The sequence below is a fragment of the Mya arenaria genome, chromosome 15 (genome assembly GCF_026914265.1).
Source record: "Mya arenaria isolate MELC-2E11 chromosome 15, ASM2691426v1".
NCBI lineage: Eukaryota > Metazoa > Mollusca > Bivalvia > Myida > Myidae > Mya > Mya arenaria.
In genome coordinates, this window is record NC_069136.1 from 15,004,915 (window position 1) to 15,025,786 (window position 20,872).

A 20,872-nucleotide genomic window follows, 5' to 3' on the forward strand; every position below is an offset into this window, starting at 1 on the left:
CCAATTCGGTGGTTTGTTAGGTGAATATTTCAGACGAATCTTACACAAAAATGCACTCTTTTTATGTGCTTTGAAAGTCAATTTATAGTTTATTAGCTAAATCGTTTAAAACACTACCAATACAAAAGGAACATACCAGATGTCATTTAATGACCATATAAATTGGTTGAATACAAATATACATAAATATTTAATCATATTTACAACATTTTATTGTAAAGCACATCTACACATGGCATATATTTTAACATGCTATTGGTGTGAAAGAGAAAAAAATATATCTAGAGCAAATGAAGCATAAGTAGCAATGTTATTCAATATATTATTATTACATGACAAAAAGTTCTTAAATTTGGCCATATGAGGCCAGGACTTATAATACATGGGTATATATTTGTGGGTTTGTCTCAGGTCTAGAACGAGCATTAGTCTATATGTATACCGTAGTAAGGCGCTCATTATACATTGTCTATCACAAATATTATACCTTCGATATACTTGTAAATTACATGTATCGCTCTTGTTACTTTGTGTTACTGGAAACATCAGGTCCAATATCTCTACGGCAGGTTTCCGCAAAACTGAACCAATTATTTGTTTAGAAGTACTTCAATAATTACACCAAGCCATAAACATGTGTTTGTACAATAATTTCATGCATTAAAGAAGATAACCAGCTGCTAGACCTCTTACATCGATTGCTTTCTCTCGTATAATTTTCGACAAGAAATTTTAAAGTGAATTTACCAGCTCAAACGACATGTCTCGGCAATAAAGGATGGCATACTATTTATACACAATACTATTGGTCTCTACCTTTGACTGCTATACGTGATCATACTGTTGACACTCTGTAAAACGATTACTTGTATGTACGTATTTCGATGTTTAAAATGCATATTAACTAACTTCACTGCTGTCGTCCTTTCTTCGTTGTGCTCTGTTCATTGGTAAAACAATCAAAACTACAGGTACAATTCCAGCAGCCTAGACTGGTATCATTTAAAAGAATTGAGATCATTGCCAAACAGATAATTTACGAGAGACACACAAAGTCCCAATGCAACAAACACAAATTATACAAATATTTAAATATCGTTAAAACAATTTGTGTTGTTTCAAGTAAAATATAATACACATATTGAATGAAGCTCTACAATCATGATAAGGATTTAAAACAATTTGACGTCAAACAACAGTAGTACAAATAGCATCAAGAAATCCTATTGTTGTTAAGTAAACTGTTTGAGGGTGCAAAGTCGTCCAGTAATATTTAAATGACATTTTGAATACCATTGTGTTGACAGGGAAAATATGGTGATTTGGGGTTAAATAGAAAGTGAAAGTTTTAGGCAAGACACTAATTTAAGCTGGGTAATTAAACTTGCTGTAACAATTCTACACTGGGAATTGGATACTTTTTTGAAAACGGTCTAGTGGGAAGCTTGTATGCTTTTAAGATAAATCACTGCATCACTATGCTGAATGTGTGATTTATTCAAGTCTGTCACATGTATCCGATGCAATAATCAGGTTTGAATACATTCGGAACGCCTCGGCCATTTTTATTTATAAAATTGGCCGAAGAGTTCCGAATGGTTTGAATATTGAGTATGACGCGTTATTCTGTTAGCTTCGTGCATTTGTGCACGTGTTTAGGCTTTGATATAAGTCGAAGGCCTTTAAACAAGCAAATTATATAAATGCTGTTTACGAGGGGAATAATTTGTTTACAATTGAAACGGATCACTATAGCCAATGGCGTTCCGTCCAGAAATAGTGACATAGTTTGGTGTCGATAAATCAGAATAAAATAGCCCTACATAATTATAGTAGTGTTACTACAATCATTTAACTTAGATGTTGTTATTGAGTGAATTTTGAATAACTGATTATTAACAAAAGACGACACACTGTTACAGAAATAAGAGCAAAGCAACAACAAAACAATAATAACAACAAGAAGAAGAACAATTCGAGGTGTTCACGTAGCATTTCCGTGGGACTCGTCGCCGGCGTCGCCGGCAAACAATAGCTAATCTTATTAAGTTATACCTCTGTTTGGACTAGAGAAGAGCAGACGAGACTTGGTGATCACTACGAGGCATTTTTGTCGAGTATATAAACATGCAAAAACTATTTTCATCGAATAAATAAATGTAATGATTATACAAACATTTTGTGTTGGAAGCTAAAAAATCAAGTCAAATCTTAACACAGAACATTAGAAAACTTATACATTTATTAATTCAGGAGAAAAAAATATTAAATTAAGATTAATATCATTCTTTGAATTATTCAATTAAAATTATGAGAAGACATAAAACGTTGAATGATGACGATAAAGTCAAAACACTTTAACTGCGTTTTGCAGTGTCCGTAGGTTCTTTTTTAAGAAAAACATGTTTAGTTACCAACAGCGTTTCCCTTCTAGTTATGTTTTGTATTACAATTTACTCATATCATGAACAGCCTTTTAGCAATTGACGCTTCATTTAGTACTAGGGTATTATTTGAACTTCTATTATTTATTATATCTGAACAATTTCATTGTAACATTGGATTCCCATGAGACTTTGACGAGATTTTGTTTAGTGAGCATAGATTGCAATGTTTGAAATGATTGTGTTTCCTTCGTGATGTAATCATCGATGCCAATTCTTTCCACGGTATTGACTCCAATTACATCACCACAGGAAATATATACCTATAGAACCCATTCGGGAGAAAAAAGTATGGTGTTGTTCTAAGGTGGTACATAACATCTCTCTGATAATTATACCTAGTTTTTTATATAGTATATATGCACTGTGTTGTGTGTGGAGTTTTGTGCTGTTGTTCCATTTTTGTGATTTTTGTGTGTGTGTTCTTTGGCGTTTTACCCGTGCCATTAAACGTGGTTTATGTTTAAACTTTTTGCAACTGAGATTATTTCTGAAGTTCTTCATATAAATATTGAATTATATTGTAAAAAAAATAATAATCAGATTCTGCTCCTTAATCTATTTTCGAATAATTATGACGACATTGTTTGTTCCATTTAACGTTCATGAGTGAGTATTCAAGGTTACAATGTTGTTGTTTTTTCAAATGTACGATGAAAAGCCTGATACCAAACTTAGATATTTCAGATGATAAGTCTTTCGGGAGAAAAGCTTTCATTTTTTCCTAAATTGTAAATAAAATAATAGTTCAGATCCTGAGTATGTCCCTATTTGCAAATGTAATAGTTTGTTATTACCACACACCCATGAGTATCTAATGTAACAATAAACATTGTATTTTGAAATTAATATAAAATAATAAATACAAACCAAAGGTGGTATTTGAGATCATTCATATCGAAGTTATGTTCTTGTGATATAGTAATGATTCTATGGAATTAGTTCTACTATATTTGTAACTATGACAAATTGCAAACTAAAGTCTTTGTGGCAGGTATTTAGCACTTTCTTTAATTGTCCCAACCATCAATATTCCTTGCAATAAACAGGTTTTCAAACAATAAACATTAAACATGAAACGGAGATAAACTGATTCGTAAAACAAATAAGTCGATCTTTAGGTTTCTTCCAATACAAACAAATTTAAATTGACTTTACCAGCGCAATATAAATGTCTGTGTAGACAAGTGTTTGCAAAAGTAATGGCGTAATGACTCAAACTGTTTGATGTATTTAATGTTTTAAGAAGAATATTGGTCTTCAATTTGACAGACGATTTTCTAATAAACTGATTTGGCTTATAATTAATGGTCCAGGAATAGATTTCTAGTTATAATGTATTATTCTAAGTTCTAGATAGTATCTATGCCGTTTAGAATACGATTCAATCATTGCATATTAGTAAATACAACCTAATATGAATTTGGATGAAATGTAAGTAAGTTGTGTTAGTTACGTACTAACATATATGAGATATACAGCGTCAATAAATCTTTCTTTATTGTATTCCGTTGGTTATGTTTTATGTTTAACCGTATTGTTTTGTATGTATATGTGATATATTTAAATAAAAACATATCTAATGTAAAAAATACTAGAACTGTGTGGTAGCAGTATTGAAAGTTAATTTATTGTAATAATGGACCGATTATTCAGAAATTTGTTTAAGTTAATAACGTGATTGACAACATCGTTGTTAACTTTTTAATTTTAAATATTTAATGATGTGCTCAGATATTTAATTAAACAAGTACAGCTAAAACAGTTGCCTCAATAATTGCTACACATACTTCAGATCACAGGTGTATCAACTGAACTTCCAGAACAGGAAGTTGACTAAGATGACGTTAACGACTTTGTTAAAATTAACGAAGTTCTGAACAATCTGCCCATTATAATGTTCACTAATTGTTCTTTTACGTACTCCTATAAACTAGGGTTCGCAGTAATTGTCAGTAATGTTGCACAAACCAATATTATGATACATATATTTATATAAAAAAATAAACATCCCCCACTGACATCACTAAAGAAACAGTCGAAACACGATGGCTTGAACTCGTTTGGCTCGAATACCTCGTTGGCTCAAACTAAATGCTAAGGACCGATTTTTTAAACTGAAGGTAAACATTCCCGCTTGGCTCGAATTTTCTGAGTCTTGAAGAACTTTCGCCGGTCCCTGGGAGTTCGAGACAACGGGGTTTGACTGTATAGATATCGGAGCTTAAAACTATGTCAAGTAAACAGGTAATTCAGTTCTTAATTTAGAATTAAGAAATGTAAAATGACAGGAGTATAAGAATTTTCAGATAACAGCAAAAACACAAGACCAGACTTTCCCCGAACATCGTGCCAACGAGAGTGACTAGTTATATAGACAAATATTAAATTCATGATCCTCATAGTAAATGGTTGCTATGTGTGATTCTCCGACCAAATGTGCTTACCAGAATTGAACGTGTTTCGATGGAAAGAGGAAATGGCCGAGAAATTGATAGACTACCGTCGGTCAGCGGCGCTTGTTAGCTGTCTGTGAGGTCAAAATGGTATTGTCTCTGGAAAGAATGATTTATACAGTTTTCCTGAATATTTGACCTTCGTTTTCATATGTTTTGTCCTGTTGTTGATCCTTTGCCATATAGTTAGGCAAATGTTTATACCCGCTGACACAAGTTAGTTTATATTCGTTTTGCTGCTGCAATAATAATTGAATAATGTAAAAATGTATATGCTTAACAATGCTCAATTTTCGGCGATCCTCAGCAAAAGCCGCATCGAGACCACAGTTGAAATAGGTGGAATCAGTAAGTCGAACGCAAACTATTATAAAGAGTTCTGATCTTTCGGAAGTGTATAATAACACAGCAGTCATAGTTTAAATGACCACCCTGTCAACGCCTTCAAGCGTCGGCTTAAGATATATATGTCACAGGGTGCATTATTTGTAAATTTAAAACAATAATGATACCAAAGGATAAAAAACTGCACGCTGATGAAGTACAGGTCTACTTTTTTATACGGCCGATTTATTGCCTCTTTATATACTATTACCATTTAGCGACAGTTGCACACTCCATGGTTAGTTTGATAGACCTAAAGAAGTGTTTGTTTAAATGCAGCGGTCAGAGACTTCGGCCAGTTTGTTAGAATAACCATAAATGTTCGGTATGGCGGCTTTTCATGAGGAGAATATGTCAAGCAAGTTATGCCGTTCGTTCTGTTTCCTAAAAGCCTTGTTTCCGATGTGTTCGTTAGTGTGGCATATATCGCCACATCCATTTTCTTAATGTGGCCATACTAAGTTTTCATAGACAAAACATATACAAATATAATTATGTTGGTTATGTGTTTTTATGTTTTCGTTCATCAATTTGAAAATGAACATACACTATCTAAATGGCGCTGCGACTTATTATATATTCAAACTCGTATATTTACTATTATCTTTGTTGTTTTCATTACCGGTTAAATTGCTGTCAATATCCATTGCAAATGCATCCCCAGTAACGAATCCACGATTTGACGTTAGAGGAGGCGTATCTTAGGGACGTAACCTTTTGACTAGCCGCTCGGCCTCCCAACCGTTATTTATTGTGTTTAATGTGTTAGAAGGGGTTTGGGGGTACTTCCCCAAGAAAATGTAAACAATTTCTATTCTAAAATGGTGCGTATTGTATACGAACACTTCGTAGTAACTCTTCCAAGGGAGGAAGGAACAGGCGAAAATGTAAACAAACCGTAAATGTGAGTATACTTAAAAAATAATAATATCGTTTTTGTGGGTTGATCTGCTTCGCTATTCGAAAAATCATAGAAATATCAACTATTTATTTTAATAGATATAGTGGGTGCATGGTAACCTTTCGTCGACTACGGTTTGACCCATTTCAACAGCTGTTTCCTGTGTCACATTGCAATGTTATCAGGTTATGACACATTTTAATAATATTCAACTATTCATTTTATTTAGACTTGTACTGTGTATGTTAGCGCGTTAAAATTTTAAAACAGTATAAAAAGGTATCCTTGTCAGTGCGGAAATGACGTCATCATAACAAGTTATAAAAAAAGACGCTCTTATATATTTTAACAAAAATTAATGATTTTAACATTATTTCTTAAGCAATATTCAAAAAAATATTATCAAACGATGTCAAATTAAAATTCACGTCTTATGGTACAATTTTCATCAAGATGGTTTCTGTGAACTTTGGAAAACTTCAAATTTGCTTTGACGTCGGCGCAAGAAATTGAATACCAAAGAGGAAAAAGACTGAACTTTTTTCGATTAATTATTGTTATGGGACCCTTTCAGAAACACATGCAACTGCCATTAACATAAATATGAAAGAAGAAAATAACTACTGTCTATGCTTCTTGCAAAATACTGCTTTTTTTCAGTATATGTAATCATAATTAATACACAATATCCCTGCCCATGCAGGCATTTCATTTGAATTTGAAGTTTGACACAGCATTTAACTAAAAAGTTTGTATGGCTTTTACAAAATAAAAATAAATGTATTGTAGTGTTTTTGAATCTTTTCATTCTACATTTTTTTTTAAATTTGTATGGTTAATAGTAAATATTATGTATCTTCTATTTTACAGGTGCCCAACATACAGATTTTCTCTTTGCCTGCAAGCAGGCTACATCAACTAACCTGTGAACTCTGTTTTCTAACTTGGGATTCAAACCCATGCCCTCTTGGGTAGGAGAAAGTCAGACAAACACCTATACCACTAGACTACTCCCACTCTAGCTCTATTGAGTGATCTTGATGTGAAATAAAGCAAACTGCAGTCATCTTTTTGTTATATTAGATTAAAAGTTAGAATTGCATGTTATTCTTATTAATTAATATCTGAGAAACAGGTTTATGTTCAATGAACCTTTGATTAACCTTGAAATGCATTTTGGTTTAAGAACTACAATTGTGTAATACATGTAATATCATAATGATAAGGAATCATTTATCATTTCTTGTTAAAATTTAAAATGGTCTTGAAATACTGAAGTACATGTAAAATAGTTTATTATAATGCACATCATACTAATAAGTAGCCATGTGTATCAACTGATAAATGTAATTTTTTAAGTTGTATGATTTATTAACTTCATTGTTCCACTATGCATACAGGTGTTTAAAATGGAGAAATTGCAAGGCAATATGTTTTGTATGGAAATATTCATTTCATGACCTCTGTATAAAATTATGAACAAATAAAAACAATTGAACATTTTATTCATTTATTTACTTTTTTTGACAAATAGTACGAATAAATATACATGTAAACCAATAGACAAACACATAATTGGCAAAGGAAATCTTCTAAAATGTTTAATTAGTGACATTTTTAGGGGCAAACATCACACAAGAAATCATTACAAAATGTGCACAAAAAGATAATAATATTCAAGTTGGAGCTTTATTGTTAATATTGATTTCAGAAAATACTCCATTTTGAGCGATAAGCTTTGAATATGGAATGACCTAAGGCTTGGATTTATAAAATTCTTCCAAAAAGAGTATATATAGATCTGTGAGTTGCTGTATGGTGTTTGTTCATAAAAGTCATCTCAAAGTTTTAAAAAAACATGATGCAAACAAAAAATAGAAATGGATTTGATCTTATGTTGAAATGATATACATGTACTTGTATATATATGCTATTTAAACAGTAAATGAGCAGATTCTCATGGAAATTTTGAGTTTTAAGTATAACTTTAATATATTCTAAAATATTGACAATGTTGACCTAGAAGGGTTAGTTGTAAAGTATTGGTCAATGTTAAGGTTATATTGTTCACTTAAAAACTTGAGGTAAATGCAAGAATACAGTCAAGTTCATAAACTACTAGACGGTTGTAATAAATAAACTGATGTCTCCCCCTGAACACATTGTCTCAATATGGTGAACATTTGTGACAAGTTATTTCAAATCCTTCAAGAGGTTAAAGAAATATGGAGCAGACACAATTTGTGATGGACAGACAACTGGAGCTAAAACAATTAGTCTATTTATGGAGGAGACATACTTTAATATCCAAATGGTTCTTGAGAAGAAGTCATTGAAAATAATTTATAAAAAGTATAATAAACAGGCAGTCACAAAGTCAACATGAACACTTACTTAGGATGGCTTAGATGAGCTGAAGGAAAAATGTCAAAATATTTGAGAAGTTACCCAAAATGTTACAGCTAAGAAATAAGTCAAGTATCAATAAAAAATGCCTTATTTTGCACAACAGTATTTGTAATTACATTGACAGAGACATTTTTCCTTTGAAGTATGTATAAAAATGGAGCCAGTAGCTGAGTTCTTATATGACATAACATGGTTATTAAATTTGTGTCCATTTTTCATGATATGCTAAAACCAGCATGTATAAAGATGGTCTCTTCTTCTTGCTTAGAGTCAACATCTAAGTCCACTGTATTAGCTTCATGTGAGTTGCACGAAGACAAAAAATTGAATTTTAACTATTTACAAAGTTGATGTACAAGGTTGCTCAGATCACTGCAAGAGTAAACTGAAAGAATCCATTGATGGTCACGGTGTTGAAACAGTTTCTGTTTGAAGGCTGTTCGACTCAAGCACAGTCCATGGATATAAGATGTTGGCATAAACTGTTTTGTGAATTCTGTCCTTGAAAAATCTGTGGTTTAGATAAAGTTTGTAGAGAATGGAAAGTCTACTGCTCTTTCGCAACTTTCAGCCTAGGTTCTGAAAGTATTTGTGACACGGCCATGGATCTCTAAAACGAAAAAAAAAATTGTTTAAAAGCAAAAAACAACAAGGATAGAATAATATTTTAAGTCAAGATACAAGATATTTAAAACTTACACTTTTTAACAGTCACAAAATATTTCACAAAGCTACTAGTAAAATTGGTATAGCAAAATATCTGTTGTTGTTTTTTTCAGTTAGATAAAGTGCACGACTCAGTATTCGTAAAAGTCAGAATTATAGACCTATACATCATATACAAATATAATATAATTACATTAGCGTATTGTTTCTGACAAGACAGACGGCTATAATGATACCTTGGATTTTTTTCTTTGACAATAGACATATCTGCTAGAAATCATTAAAAACGCTGTTATTTCTATTGTTTTTTTAAAGCTGCAACCTCACATATTTACTGCTTTGACAATATTTGATTTTTTGTCTTAGAATGAGCCATTTTTTAGTAAAACCAATGATATAAGAATGCTGACAAAAGATTTTATCATAGTTTTTCATATTTCTGTTCGCAAATTAATGTTTTGAAAAATACATAAAACATCAGTTTTTGAACATGAATTTGAAAAAATGCAATCTAATTTTGTCAACAGTCTTATATCACTTGTTTCTATGCATTTTCATAAAAGTTAGCTTGTTTCATGACAAAAAATAGAAAAAGTTGTTGAAACGTCCAATCTGTGAGAGCGCAGCTTTAAAGCCTAGCAAACATTATTAGCACATGTATCCAGTGATTCCGTGTACTGCACATCTTTAATAAAGTAAAATTTTAATATAGGATGTGCATTAAACAATATGCATGATAAGCTTGAAAAGTTTTATATTAAATTGAGATTTGGTAAGAAAATGCTACAAACTGACTGTTAAAGATGCACTCTCACAGATTTACCATCAATGCATAAAACATCAATTTTCGAGCTTAAATATGAAATTCTGCGATCTTTGTTTATGTCAACACTCTTATATAACTGATTTCCATGGATATTCGGCTCGTTCCAAGACAGAAATTAAAAAAGTTGTCAAAACACTCAATCTGTGCGAGTGCAGCTTTAATACATACATAATGCGTGATTTACACTTGATTTGCACTTAAGTTTTATTTACTTTTATCTTGCTTCTTTATACATTTCGCAAATACCAGAAGTAAACAGGAAATTTTGAAATTCAGTTACCCATCCAGAAAACCGCAGTTCTGTGAAATGATCAGATCAGCCTAGTTACCAGCATCTTGGATCCATGTGAAGATCTGTGATAAAAAGTGCATAAGTTATGTATAAACAGTCAATTTTTTTTACTAAAGCTGAAAATATGGTAGGTAAACATATTTCTTTAAATGCAAGGTGGTTTCTATTTTAACAAAGCCGTTGCTTGAGCTGAAGTATTTTATCAGTTGTGAGGTTCAAGATCTGAACCTATCCCCAGGTTTTTTTAATAGTACCCACGGGTCCGACTATCGGACCCATTCCCAAAGCAAAATATAAGATAGATTTCCCAATCTTCAGAAAAAAATCCCAATCATTTTAATTTTTTTTACCTGTACTGTACTTGTTCATTCCAACATCCTGATAAATTATGTGATGTAATATTTTTTTTGATAATTGAACTTGGAAATCATTGATTTACATCACATTCAGAGATCAGTATGAAATATTATCTGTCATGATTTATTGCAATAGATATTTACACCCTAGGATTGATATTTCTGCCATTTTAGGTTTGTTAAAGGGAAATAAACAAATATGTAATCATTTCCTAATGCGCAGGAAACTAGACAGCTTTTTCTTTAAATTGTAAAATTTCCCAATTTAGGTATTTTCACAACGCAAATTTTTCCAAAATGTCTAGGGTCTTTTTCCAAAAATGGCAGAAAAAGCCCTGATCCCAGTTTTACACCCATGTTTACAGTACTAATATAATACCATTCATGAGTGTGTCACAGACAGTTTGCAAAATAAGTTATCAGGAACTGTTTATACAGCTGGTCGAACAACTCACTTGCCAGCTTAAAGTTATTTTGTGTTCTATGTTAGCTGAGTTGATAATGCACGCAACTTGCAAGCAGGGAGTCCCCAATCCAGCAGCAGCACTCTTTTCGGAATGGTGAGAAAATTAAAAAAAAAATGTACTTTGGCACAAACAATTCTCCCAATTCAGACCAACACATTTTGACTCCCCCCCCCCCAATCCCCACCCCCGGGCAACTATTTATAAGCTTCAATGTTGATATAAAATTTCTGAAGCCAATAATATGAGAGACATGAGATTCTTGTGAATGAAAGGCAAATCAAGTTATTCCTGCTAAATGGAAAAGACTTGCAATCTGCTATTGAGAAATGATAAAAACTCAGTGATTTGGAGGGAATGTGCTGAATTTTGACCTCTTCAAAATTCAGTGCCATTTTACCTAAAATAACAAGAAGCAAAACAAACGACTGATGGTTTAAGTTGATATTTTGATCTTGTGGTGCACGCTATTCTCAAATAAAAAATTGAAAAAATACTGGGATTTTTTTTTTGGAAATTTTCAGATTTTGTTTAAAATGGGTTAAAGATTCCACAGTGACTTGAAGGGAATGTGCTGAATTTTGACCTCTACAAAATTTAGTGACATTATACCTAAAATAACCTAAAATATATTTTTATATGTATATCTATATTCTATATATATATTAGGTCGTTTTAGGTAAAATGTCACTAAATTTTGTAAAGGTCAAAATTCAGCTCATTCCCTCCAAATCACTGTGCATGTGTCATGAAAAATATTTCATATTGTCTATCATGAAAAACATTTCTTATTGTCTATCATGGAATATACTTTTTATTATCTATCATGAAATATATCTCTTATTGTCTATCATGAAAAGTTTAAAGTTTAAAGTATAAAATATAATTTTGTTTAATTGACCGTTTATTATCTATCATGAACAATACAGTAGTTTTGTAACAGTCTATCGTGAATTATTCTTTTCTTAAATGTCTATCAAGAAAATAATTCTTATTGTCTATCATGAAATATATCTTAAAAATGTTAAAGTATGAAGTATATTTCTTAGTTTACCTTCTTTAATCTATCATAAACAATTCAGAAGATTTTATAACAGTCTATCATGAAAAAAGTTTTTCTTAACTGTCAGTCAAGAAAACATTTCTTATTGTCTATTGTGAAAAATATTTCATAAAAATTAAAGGTTGATTTAATATTAATGTTTTTGATTTTTATTCATAATTGTCATTGGTTTTTATATATCTTAAATCTTTAGTTAATTGAGTGTCCAGAGTCTATCACAGACACATCATATACTTATTCAAGTTTTTAATGTTAATCATAAGAATATGTTTTTCATTTACATAAAAAAATATTGTCTATCATAGAAGTGTTTTATCCTATATATATATATATATATATATTGTCTATCATAGAAGTGTTTTATCCTATATATATATATATATATATATATATATATATATATATATATATATATATATATATATATATAGGATAAAACACTTCTATGATAGACAATATTTTTTTATGCAAATGAAAAAATATTCTTATGATTAACATTAAATATATATATATATATATATATATATATATATTATTGTTTCTATTATAAAAGGAATCTTCCATACTAGGAATAATCATATCAATAAAAAATGCAAATTAGAAATGAACATTACTGTACATTTAGCCATTGTTTATCTGCCGTCACATGGCTTCAAGGCAAGTTTAATAAATATTGATAATAAGGTAATAAGTGATACTGGTTATGAAAGTTAATCTTAAAAGCAGGGGAGGATTCAGGAATAGAGGTTAAAAAGGGCATACCTAAGGGTACAAAGGGTTCGCAAGTTGAAAGCAATTTGTGGAGAAATCAGAAAGAAAATACTTCACATAAAAGTGGATATAACAACACATCGGTGCCCTACAAGTAGTTGTGATATTGACTTCATGGCATATCTTACACATGTTCAAGGATTGCGTTCTGCTACAAGACTGGAGAAAATAACTTTTTTCTCAGTTTTATGGCATGTATGCTTTTCTTGTTTTCAACAAATATCACACGGATGATCATGGATACATTTTCATCAGTATCAGAAATTATTGAAAGACGAGGAAACTTGTTTATTTACGGATGAAGAAACATTAAGAGGACGTAATTAAAGGAAGTTGTGCTGTTTGAATTTGTTGTTTTTGAGTTCACGTCGCCTGCACATGATGGCATTTGAAAGGTGTAGTTTATTAATTTCCACACCTTTGAAATAGAAAGCAAACTTTGATAATGCCGTGTGCCACCCCCCCCCCCCCCCCCCCCAATTCCGCTAGTGTTAACAGTTGATTATTGCAATTGTTCATTGAACATATTCATTTAAAACTTCAATGTGCCAAGGAACAATCTGTGATAGACTCAAGTCTGTGAGCAAAAATTATTGATTGGCAATTGAAGCCAATTTAATTTTTTCTGATAGACACTTGTTTGATTAATATACTTTTCTTTATATTATCAAAGAGTATATATGATGCAAAAATTAATATACACATATAAAATGTATCAATTGATTTTGTTAATATGTACCTTCAAGTATCTATCAAAGAAATGGTATATGATGGGGGTATTTTTGAATGACATACATAAATATCAATTAAAATATTTCTTTGATAGACATTAACGACGTACATAATATACATTAAAGATGCGGACAACAGTTTCATAATCGTGATACTTTTAAGCCAATAATCTGTTTACTGAATAGCCTATTCGACATGCTAAATAATCTGTGTTAGACAACAGCTTCAACGCATTTATAAACGTTGTATTGAAATAATTCATGATAGACTACTGAAAAATACTTATAATATAGTAATATTGCCATTCCTTTTATAACATAAAAAGTAAAATAAATAAAAACAATTATCACGACAATCTGAACGACATAATATATATATCGTCGTAACCATTCGGAACATTCGGAGCTCCTCGGCCATTTTTTCAAAAACAACGTTGTTTTCGATAAAATGGCCGAGGAGCTCCGAATGCGTCGTAACCGGTCACTGATTGGGCTGATTCGGGTGCGGGGTGATACAGGAATCCAGTGGATTTCACGTGAAATCCACTCAAAACATGAAATCCCCTCAGAACTCAGTTATTTTAATTAATAATTTATTTTTTTTGTATACATATTAGAAAGTGCCTCATGAAGGGTTTATATTTCAAATTTTATTGAAATTGGTCAAAAAATAAAGAAGTTAGAGCAATTTTTCATTTTTTTCCAAAAATAGATCGGAAATCGAGGTGAAATCCAGATTCCGATAGGTGAAATCCACTCATAACTCATTGATTTTAATAAATAATTTTCTGTTTTTGTATAATTATTAGAAAGTGCCTCATAAAGGGTTTATATTTCAAATTTTATTGAAATTGGTCAAAAAATGAAGAAGTTAGAGCAATTTTTCATTTTTTTCCAAAAATAGATCGGAAATCGAGGTGAAATCCAGACTCCGATAAGTGAAATCCACTCATAACTCATTAATTTTAATAAATAATTTTCTGTTTTTGTATAATTATTAGAAAGTGCCTCATAAAGGGTTTATATTTCAAATTTTATTGAAATTGGTCAAAAAATGAAGAAGTTAGAGCAATTTTTCGAAAATAGATCGGAAATCGAGGTGAAATCCAGTTTTCGAGAAGTGAAATCCACTCCTAACTCAGTTTATCAATTAGTAATTTTTATTTTTTGAATACGTTTTGGAAAGTGCCTAATAAAGAGCTTACATTTCAAATTTTATTGAAATATATCAATAAATGAAGAAGTTAGAGCAATTTTTCGGAAATCGAAATGAAATCCACATTTTGACAAGTGAAATCCACTTTTTCAGACGTGACATCCACTCATAACTCATTGATTTTTAACAAATTAATTTTTTTGTTGAACAAATAATTGATAAGGCTTTATCATGTGTTTATATTTCAAAAATTATTCAAATTGATCCAAAAATAAGAAAGTTGTAGACCTATTTTGAAAAAAAGATCGGAAATCGAAGTGAAATCCACATTTTGACAAGTGAAATCCACTTTTTCAGACGTGAAATCCACTCATAACTCATTTATTTTTAACAAATTAATTTTTGTGTTGAGCAAATAATTGAAAGGGCTTCATAATGGGTTTATATTTCAAATTTTATTCAAATTGATCCAAAAACAAGAAAGTTGAAGTTATATTGTGAGGGCGTTTTGTTGTGTATGTATAATTGTTTATTTTTTTTTCATGATAAACACAATATCCATACACATCCAGGCCATACCACGTGGAGTCGCCCTCAATCATGGCCCTTTTTTACTTTCGAATTTTGAAAATCTTAAAAATTTAATAAATAATCCGAATATTGTTTTGTATTATTTGTTTATGCCAGACATTTATTTATGGTTATTTATACATGTACATTGGTTGATATACGTAATCATAAAAATAAATAAAAAAAGAAGCAAACAAATACAACAGAACAAAGTTACACTAAGTGAAATCATATGTCTAACTTGGTTTACAATAATGAGAGATAATGAAAAGGTATGTTCACAACATTACACAAAATAAACAATAGCAAAATATGAAAAAATATACACAGGTAAACTTTGAACATAGCCCCATGTGAACAATTTAAAATGATAATTCGTGAGGGTGTGCACTGCCACCCGTGCTGGGCTTCAATAGTGATTCTCGGCGTGTGCACACCCATCACCGGACACCCTAAGAGAAATATATGCACAAAATGAAAAATGTACAGATAAACTTTGAACATAGCCCCATGTGAACAATTTAAAATGTAATAATTCGTGAGGGTGTGCACTGCCACCCGTGCTGGGCTTCAATAGTGATTCTCGGCGTGTGCACACCCAACACCGGACACCCTAAGAGAAATTTATACAGACAGGCTATTTTCAGGGTTTGGGCCGTTTTGTCTTTGGCAACGTTGTCGTCTTTACATTTACTTTGCGCTTCCTTGAACCTGGTTTTTTACCATTTGTTCGTGGTTCAACCACGGTCGATTGTCCGTCGGTGGAGGTAACCAAATTGGGGCGTTTAAGTTTGTGCTGTCGAAACCGCTTATAATGGTTTGACCGCTGGACCAATGTCATATTAAGCCATTCTTGTTTTGAGACCAAGAATTGGGAATGGCTGTCAGACAACCGGAACTCACCAGACCCAATGAGTGCAGCTCTGAGGTCTGACGACTGTCCTTTGACTAGGTCTTCGGCTAATTTAGCAAAGACAGTTAGGCCTTTTGCTTTCCATTCAACCGATTGCTTGAGAACATGGTTCATGGATTCACAATTGTTGTTCGTCCAATTAGAACTAATGAGACCTTGTCGCGATGGGACATTGACCTTCTCTTTAATAAGGGGCTTTAATCTACTTTGGAAATATCTGAGAAATTTTTGAGAAATATCAGAGCACTTGTTCTCAATGTCTGTACATTTGGCCTCAAATGCAATGGTATCATCAGCTGATGAAATACCTTCATTGCCAAAGATCTGTTCCATTAGATCTTGTCTACACTTCCTATCAACAGCGTCGTCAGTTAGCTGATGTTTTGTGTTTTCCTTAAGATGCCTAGTGCACAAAACATGAGTAGCTTCAGGGAAATTTGACTGAATGGCTTTGACCATGGCTTTCTCATCGTCGGTGCCTATCACAAGCTGTGAAACCTTGACGTCAGACAACTTCAGTTTCAAATGATGAAAGAAGTGACTGTATGTTTCGTAGTCACTATTGTCATGAATGAACATGGGACCGACAAAGACAGGAGGTGCCTGAGTTCTATGGTTCTGTTGGCCTGTCATCGACGTTTGTCACGCTACTTACATCAAGAGTATTCATGTCATGTGATTCTGTTAATACAGTTGAGCTCAATGGGGAATCATCCTGCTCTGCTGTCTCAACAACGTCACATACACTTATGTCCACAGTTTGTGTACAATCAGCATCATTCTCACCACATAACACACATCCTTCATTTTTCATAAGTTCATCATCATCATCATCATCATCATCATCATCATCATCATCATCATCAACAACAACACCACCATCACCAACAACATCACCAACACCACCATCATCATCACCATTTTCATCATCATTTACATCATTATCATCGTCATCATCATCATCATCACCAACAACATCACCATCACCACCATCATCATCACCATGTTCATTATCATTTACATCATTACCATCATCATCATCACCACCACCTTCAACATCACCATTTTCATCATCATTTACATCATTACCATCATCATCATCACCACCACCTCCAACATCACATTCATCATCATCAACATCAACAACAGCATCATCATCACCACCAACATCGTATGCATCATCACAAACACCATCATCAACAACACCATCAACTACGACATCAACATTTTTCAAATCACGTTCATCAACACTCTCATCCTGTAGCGTGACAAGTAATTTGATGGAAACAAGTGGTACAATATGATTGAATAGTGGTATCTTAGATAAACTGGGGGTTTTCATTGATGACCACATCAGCTCACATACCGCTTTTTTCTTTGCCGATACAGACCGACCTACCACATTTCCAGTCAATGCGTTTGTCATTTGCATATCCCGCAAAGGTGGGTAGAGAGACCTGATCGGCGATTTTAACACAGTACTGAGTGCCTGAATGTGGACAATCTCTGAAAACCCACCAATTTTTACAGCATCTTTGATAAGGGAGCTGACATCACTTGTCATTACATTTGGTTGTTTCAATAAGCTATTTAGACCAGAGTTTTTATTGTAGAATTTTTGGTTTTGAATGAGTTCTATTGCTGTCAATAAACGCAGAACGAGATGATGCTCTTGGGTTGAAAATACAGACAGTGAAACAGCCCGGTACATACAGTTACCGTCGCCAATTGTTTTCAAAGGCATCACGGTCTGTTTTAATACTGGACAGTACATATCTATTATTTTTGATGCAACTTCGTCGACGTGCGAAGGATCAAGAGCTATTTCACTGTTACTTGACATATGTCTACTTTTAGGTAGACCTGCAACATATGTATGGAGAAGTTTGATTTCAGACTTTGCTTGGTTGGCTAAAAGCACGCTACTTTTGGACTCTTGGGCGTCTTTTAGGCTGTAAATGTAATTTCAACAAATTATAACTAAAGCATGTAAAATCGTCCTTAGTTGCACTTAAGGACACACTATAAATTTGTAAATTAATATTATTAACACCCCAATAAAGTGTCCTAAATAAACATCGCCAATCGATATAAATGTCTACAAAGTAGCAATAGCTGATTACGTTAACGGCTTATTGTTATTCACAAGTCAGGGTCTTATGACCTGCTAAACATAAGCTGAATTGGGGGTATATATACTCAAAAGCAACCTGACTAATATTAAACCACGATAGTAATAGCTGATTACGTTAACGGCTTATTGTTATTCACAAGTCAGGGTCTTATGACCTGCCAAACATAAGCTGAATTGGGGGTATATATATTCAAAAGCAACCATACCCAAATACAACCACTAAGCAACCTATACGACTATCTAAGACTATCAAGATGGCGCAAAAAATAGCTTTGTTAGGTGATAGCTACATAGCTAGACTAGGAAAGCACTGTCATAACGATTTACGCGTAAGTATTAAAATACATTTAATTTTTATTTAATTTAGATTTCGATGCAATATTATTCCATTATTAAATTACATTTCTAAACTTATTGTTATCATATTTATTTCAGTGCCCCGGTCAAGTACAGTTCTTCTCCAAAGGTGGAATGAAGGCATCATCATCCAGATATATCAACGAACTAATAAATTTCAAACCTAACATTACAATAATTACATTGGGGGGTAACGACATTACAGCTACATCAGAGCCTAGAAAGATCGCTAATCATATCATAAGTATCTCTAAACAACTGAAACACAATGGATGTGGAAAGGTATATTTCACATACATAACAGAAAGGGGAAGCTTCAAAGACAAATTTCTAAGCAAAAAAAGTTTCAACGCACAGAGAAAACGCATCAATAATCTTGTTCGAAAAAGTGTACAATGCATTGAAATGAAGGACATAAGATTTCATAAGGACTATCACAGTGACATGGTGCACTACAACAACAAAGGACACATTAAATACTTTCACGCCATCAGGAAACATATTACGTAATTTCACAGATTAATACGAGCTAAAAGCAATTATTGTGATGTTAGTTATAAATATAGTAGTAGTAGTAGTTCGCAAATGTGCTTATAAAAACACGTAGTTATTAATTTATTGTTGTTATATAGTTGTTGTTATTTATGTTTTCAAATGTGCTTCATTCATTCATTTAAATGTTGTAATATTTATTCATGATTGTTAATGTACTTAAACTTATTATGAAATATATTTTTGAAATGAATAAATATTGCATTAACTCATATAAAACGTCTCCGTTTTCAATAATAAGCATATTATAAGATATGCTAAGCATATATTACACTTACCGATTCAGTGCTGCTGTGTAGTTGTACTCATCCCCGACACAAGCACACTTTATACACGCAAACTTGAGATGACGTTGGTCCCAAGACTTAAGCTCAAGCTTGCCCATTTGACAACATGTACGATGGCACCACAACTTACAATTATCACAATAAATTGAGTCAAGTGCACATGCCTCAAGGCAGACACTACACGGAAAGGTTCCCATTTTATGAACAAATACAGCAGAAATATACAGAAACAATTAATTATCCTTTTAAATATCCAAATATAATAACACAAAATACACAGAAACAATTAATTATCCGTTTAAATATCAAATAACACGTATATCCAACACTACATGTTCATAGCATAAAAAATAAAAACATAGCAATGACAATTGCCATTTCTGATACATTTTATACTTACCATATCTTCTCAAATTCTTTTTCGGCATAAAATAATTACTGCCATTGTACTAAACTTCTTTAATATTACCGCCGAGTATGTTATGTCAACTTTCTCGGATATTTGATGTATCACCTTAACCGCTAAGTGCGAAAGGCGCGAAAGTAACGGCACGTGAGAGTCGTGATCCTCGTCTTTGATAGATATAGATCAAAGACAAGAGTAATTATTAAACGATATTATAGAACTAATATATTGGGTAGTGGTTACTTACAGAAAAAAAAACACCAAAATATTGCATCTCAACTGATTCAGATATTAGATCTAATGTTATATAAGATATCACGACTAAAACTGATTAAATGATACTAATGTAAGTAAATAAAACAAAAAAACAACATTAAAATATAATCATCGGACACAAACTACTACTGTATAAATATTAAGATACTTGAAAGAATTTATTTCTTTACACTTAGTAGATTTCTTTACCAAATATTGGATTTCACTTGTCAAAATGTGGATTTCACTTAGCTTTCAGATCTATTTTCAACATATTTATCTAACTTTTTCATTTTTGGGCCAATTCCATTTAAATTTTAAATATAAACCGATGATAATGCCTTTTCAATTATTTGTTCAACAAAAAAAATAATTTGTTAAAAATAAATGAGTTATGAGTGGATTTCACGTCTGAAAAAGTGGATTTCACTTGTCAAAATGTGGATTTCACTTCGATTTCCGATCTTTTTTTCAAAATA